Source organism: Pteropus vampyrus, unplaced genomic scaffold (genome assembly GCF_000151845.1).
Source record: "Pteropus vampyrus isolate Shadow unplaced genomic scaffold, Pvam_2.0 Scaffold26, whole genome shotgun sequence".
Taxonomy (NCBI): Eukaryota; Metazoa; Chordata; class Mammalia; order Chiroptera; family Pteropodidae; genus Pteropus; species Pteropus vampyrus.
In genome coordinates, this window is record NW_011888807.1 from 6047507 (window position 1) to 6053820 (window position 6314).

Consider the following 6314-nt stretch of genomic DNA (forward strand, 5'->3'; position numbering starts at 1 on the left):
AATTACTCCTGATTTTCATATTAACAAGGGAGTTCAGCCTAGAGAGAAAAGGTTAATTTGTTTTTTAATAGGCTTTTGAAAGACGTGATCGGGTCTAGTGTGATAATTTATGGTTAATCATATGTTTAGAGGCAAAAAGGATTAATCTTTTAATATTAGAGTCATTTTTGTATAACATACAACAAAATTTTCTTCATAGTAACTTTAAAAGTCAGGTAGGACTTCATTTCTGAGCAAAGGTGGCAAATTGACAACAAGAAGTATGAAATTTTGTTTGAGTAGCAGCACAGTATGAAGAAAGGAGTGACAGAAGCACTCCCTGAACAAACGCATTCACAATCTATCGCCTTCTTCATTTGCCGTAACTCATGACGAGCAAGGGCCGTGTTCTGGACCTTCATGAGTCAAGGAGAAAATAGTCTCTCTCAGTCCTTTTAATAAATCATTACTCTCAAAAATGTAACTCCTGGAGCAGAAGTTTGCTAAACTCAACGAGTTGCTTTATCACATTGGTATTTTTCAAAGAGCAAACACAAAGAGAGACAGCAGCTTGGAAAAACAGCGTATGACAATATAAGTCTACAAACTGTATTGAGGTTTATTATGGGTTGACTTGTGCTCCCTTGTCCCCCACACCCCCAAAAAAGAGATATATTAAAGTCCTAACTCCCAGTACTTCAGAATGTGACCTTATTTGGAAAGATGATCTTTACAGGGGTAAGGTTAAAGTTAAAATGAGGTCAATATGGTGAGCTTAATTCAATATTTTCATAAAAGGGAAACTTGAAGAGAATGAAGATTCGCAGGTTGAAGACAGCCATGTGACTGGAGCGAGGCAGAAGCCAAGGAATTCTGAGGATTACTGGCAAACATCAGAAGCTAGAAGAGGTATGGAAGGATTTTTTCCTAGAGCCATTAAAGAAATTATGACCCTGACAGCATCTTGATTTCAGACTTCAAGCCTCAAGAACTGTGAAGCAACGATTGTTAAAATCTGAGGATTTTAAGTCCCTCAGATTTCGGGGCTTTGTTATAGGAGCCCTAGGAAACTGATACAGGACATTAGGCAGAATTATTATCTTCCATGGCCAAAGGTACTTCAGGAAGAGACTAAGAAAGGTAGATAGAAATAAACAATGTCATATTGTGTGAGATACTCATATTTTAGCATTTAAAAATTAATCTCATGTGGCTGGAACAGTAGCACAATTGCAGAAATGGGAGACCATCCCATTTTGTGTATCCTCTTACCTTGATCAGAATTCATGAAATCTAACACCTTTTGTAGTGTTTCTGCCATAAAGACATGCATCTCTTCTGAGCAGATGGAGTACATGAAAGGTCAGATATAATGCTGTCTTTTTCTCTTGTAAATGATAGTACTTAACAGGATTGATGCATGAATAGAAGTAGTGTAAGAATGTAATCATAAAAATCTAATTCAAAGATTTTCTAGATATAAATTGTATCTTAGAGAAACAATATTAGGATAAATTATTCATTGTTGATAGATGCTTTATATATGGAAATGGATCTTTAAACTTATTCTGTCCAACCTCTTGCTCAACACTGCAGGGCTTTTAAGCAATGCAAATGTAACTTGTATGGCAATCAGTGCTCTAGCACTTCTCTTAGCACTGCTGCGATCACTGGGCTGCACCTGTACTCTCAGCTTTATCCAAAGTCTGAGGATGACTGATGTCCTAGGTTTCACCCTCTCACACATCTGGGCCCAGGTTCATACCCTGACCTGGTTTAAATTGCACATTCTTGGTTCCATAAAATTTGTTTTATTTTCTACTCATTTAATTGTGAATGAGTCTTCAACCAAACCAATGACATAAATAATAAGCAGAAGCCAAAACCTTCTCCTTTAGCTACTGTTTCTGGTCAAATCCTGATCATCCAGATCACATACCAGTTTCAAGTTATCTCCAACATCATAAGTGAAAAAGAAATTGTTTATCCTCAGTGTCAAATTAATCTGTGATCTGCTGCAAACTTTAACTGATTTTCTCTTCCTCCATCTCATTTCTAAAAAAATATACTTAAGATCCCAGTTCTTTTAGACTGTAATCTCACCTTTATATTTTTTCATTGTGTCTTTTTTTTTTTTTTTCCTGAAAACTTCCCACCTTCTCTCTTTAGGTCTATATACTCACAATTAAATTATATTACATCCTTTTTGATAATAAAGGAAAGAGCACAGATTTCATCCTGGTAGGGTTAACCACTAACTTCATTTAATTCCAAGATCTGAGACTGAACACTTGCTAACTGCATTTGTACGTAGGACTCAGCTAAATGTCTGCTATGACTTTGTATGATTAAAATATCTAACCTAGAAAAAACATGTATAAGGGATATCTTCAGCAGAAAATCATTTACTCATTTTAAGCAAGGGAGGAGCTTTTGAGAGAAGGACATGAAATAGAGGGAAGGAGATACTAAGATATTTAACTCCTCTAAATCAACCTGAGATATCAAAAGGATGACAAATAAAACTACCAGAACCTCTTTGTATCTACCTTTTCAGAGCAGGTAAATAGTTATATTTAGGCGTACTTTTAAATCTTTGAATGTATTTGAAAGATATTATTATGAAAATATTTAAATATATAGATATATAAATTCATAGTTTTCAAAGCACTTTAATAAGTTTATCTGTTTCTTCCATCTAATCTGAAAACTGTCAGATGGAAAAACTGTGATTCTTAGAGAGTAATAACATTTCTAAAGTCACACAGAGCCAGAAATTAATGGAATCAAGATTCAAAAACAGGACATCTATTGACTCAATAAACACTCATGTAGTGCCTAGTCTATGCTAGACTTATGCTTGAAGATCAAGAATTTTCTTGTTATATTGCTATGTCTTTGAAACATGGTATAAATAGATAGAATAGAAAGATGGTCATATGAAAGTCATTGTTGTTAGCTCTTTCATAACAGTCTCATAAATTTTTGTTTAGGCATTAGAAAGGTTTGAAGTTCAAAATATACAACCCAATAGCATTAAATGATAATTTTTAAATGATGATGAGCCTTTAATGTATTTATTTGTGGTGTGGAATTATTGTATCTTCTCTAGGTTAACTTTAATTTATGTATAGATTACATTCAACATAAACAACATTATTCCTAAAATAACTTTAACTTAGGAAATATATCTATACTCTTCTAGTAGAATCTATAGTTACACTCATAATTAGATTTTACAACCCAAAGTAAAGCATTTTGTTGTGTTTTATGTAAACAATGTCAATAACTGACAGGAGAAATATCATATCAATAACTTTCTTATTACCTATGTTAAAAAGAATCATTTGCTTGTTTTCTATGATTAAAATAGAAGGCATAGCTATAGAATTTCTTAAAATGAAATAAAGTATTTTGCTCGTTAAAATCTAACTGAATATAGTGGGGGTATTTAGTATGGCTTTGTAAATTGCCTTAATCAGGAAATTAAGAAAAAAATGTCAACTCTAGGTATTTAGAATTTTGTTACGACAAAGCCAGCTTTCCTTGCTATTCAGTGTTCAATGTCTTGTTTTTCTATTAATACAAACTCTGTCCTACAGACATCCAAGAGTTTTTAATAATCTGTCAGTTTTAACAGTACATGGACATTTATTTTTATTAATCCATTCTTTCATTCAAATCTTCAGTTCACTCACTAAGCTGTTGGCTTTTTAATTCTTACTATTCTGGCTCCATAAACTCAGAGCCTGTGATAGCTTTCAGTACCATGCTGCAGTCCAGGAGTGTGGCTTTGAAATTTTTAGGCTCCCTGATAATAATATAATGCATAAGGACAGCCGAATGTTCAGGGCAGGACTTACTGGGGAGTTACACCCTCACAGATTCACCATGATCCAACGGTGCTGATTCAGATGCTCTGTTTTGTCAGCATATCCAAGTGTGATAATTCTTTGACTCTCAGTGATCATACTTAAAATAAATTGATATATAAGCCAGAATGCTAATAATTTACAACTAGGTAGGAGAACTTGGCATCTTCTCACCATAGCGCCTTCCAAGTAAGTAGGTTTATTCAGATAAATAAATAAAGATCAGGAGGTTACCTGGTGAATACTGTGTTATAGAAAAGGAATACACTACTTTAAGAGGATTTCTGTATCCTAACTGAAAACAACTTGCTTCCACTGCAGAGAAAGTTCAGTTTAAAGAAAAGAGATCAATCATTAAGAATATGACCTTCCCTTAAGAATGCCAAGAAAATGAATAAAACTCTAAATTATTATACTTCAATACTCTACTTTTTTTTGCATTTTATGTAGTATTCTTTTTTCTTTCAAAATGATGTAACATTTTTTTTGTTGTTTTCTAGATTTTTAAAGTTATAATAGGAAAACATTAATTTTAAAAAGAAGTTTTGTCCAAATAGTATGAATTTCTTCTGTGGTTTCTCAAACATCTGTTTCTAAACATTGCTTCATTTGTTTATTCATTTTTATATTCACTCATTCAAAGATAGCATAATGGGTCTTGTTAGCTTCAATCAAATAATATATATTTCTTCTCTCTGAACTTTTGTTCAATTAGTTCCTTCAATAACTTTCTTGAATAATTATTAAACCTATTTTTGTATAAGTTTGGACTTTTATTCTTTATAGTCTATTCTGGCCTGAGTCAGTTTCAATATTCTAAAGAATCACTGAGTTTATTCTAGGTCCCCTTCCTAAATTTTTATACCATGTGGATGTTTCTAGAAATTTGAGCTCTCAGTTGCCTGTCATTTAGAGCAGGAAAAACTGAATGCTTAGGTAAACCATCGGAGACTGCTCTAATAGGGAATTGGGATTGTCTACTAACTTTGTTTCTACAGTTTAGACAAAGAGATCAATAATATGATGGGATTAATCAGCTTCGAAACATGAGCTAAATATTCCAAAACATAACAGCATACATCCCTATAAAAAACACAGAGAATTTAAATTTTCTCAAGGATACGGAAACTGGTTATTCTCCTAATCTTCCTATAATTTAGTTCTTCTAATTGTGACTTGGTTTAGATATTATATTTATGTTTTATTTTAACTTATTTTTTCAGGAAAATAGAACATATCAAACTTGATTTTGTCTCTCGAAGTCATATTAATTCTTTTTAAATATAGATAGATCTGAAAAAGGGCATATTTGACCAGTTTTGCACAACTGTTTCAAATAATATTGTCACAAAGTCAAATAAAAGCTCTCTCTTGACCTTGATATAGTTGCAAGCAGATCATTTTTTCCCTTTGGAAGTGTTAGAGTATGATTGCTTTCTCTCCTTAGTCTGAAAGTTGAGTCTTTGTACTTTCTAAGCCAGGGGAAAGGACCAGACACAGTACTGAGAAAATTAAGGTTGGCTTAAATATTAAATAGGCATCTTCAAGATAAATCTTGACTTACTCTATAGAATGAGATCTAGACTTATGATCATCCACCAACATAGGGGTCTAACATGGTGGTAAGCTTCAACCATAGATTCTTAAGGAGGTTATTGTAATAATGGGATCATAAGGGATATAACAACAAATAATCTGATTGTATTGCAATTATATTTTCTAAAAATAATTAATACATAAAACAATTATATTAAATGATAAGTGTGAGACATGGTGTTTAGATGTGTTTTGTCTTTTTTAATGAAACAGTACACGAATTCATTCAGATATTAATAAAGATAAATTTAAAAAACAATCAGCACTACAAAAGCATTATTAACCTGTAATAATTAGAACCTTAAGCACATTAAAATGTGATTCAATTTAGAAAATTTTATTTATATACTTATTTTTTATTAATTTTATTTATTTTTTTATTTTTATTTTTTTAGGTGAGACAACAATTGGTTAACCTCACAGACTGCAAGGACCTTGTCGGCTTATAATCCCTTATTTTTTATTTTTTACACCTACAGCACCTGGTCTTCCTAGGTGATCTCTCATCCAAGTACTAACCAGGCCTGACTCTGCTTAGCTTCCAAGATCAGACGGGATCGGGCTTGTTCAGGGAGGCTTGGCCATAGACCATACTTATTTTTTAGAAATACATCTATTTTTAAATATAATTTACAAATGACTAGAAAACTGTGTGACTGTGACAGTTCTGGTCAAGTTATCCTTACAATCATACAAACCTCTGATTCTTACACAACAATTAATAATGTATTTTTGTTTTATATCTTTAGGGGAAAACATTGGTATTTGTAAATACAATTATCAAAAAATTACAAATGATAAATACTACAAAAAGAGAAATACCATTTAGGCTTCCAAATTCTTGTGAAATATTTTTGTCCCAGTTTG

At 32.3% G+C, this 6314-nt stretch overlaps 1 pseudogene; it reads right to left on the reverse strand.

The window, feature by feature from the left end:
- Nucleotides 1–5917: 5917 nt before the first annotated feature.
- On the reverse strand, nt 5918–6036 carry LOC111737421 (annotated as a pseudogene).
- Between the last annotated feature and the right edge of the window lie 278 nt (nt 6037–6314).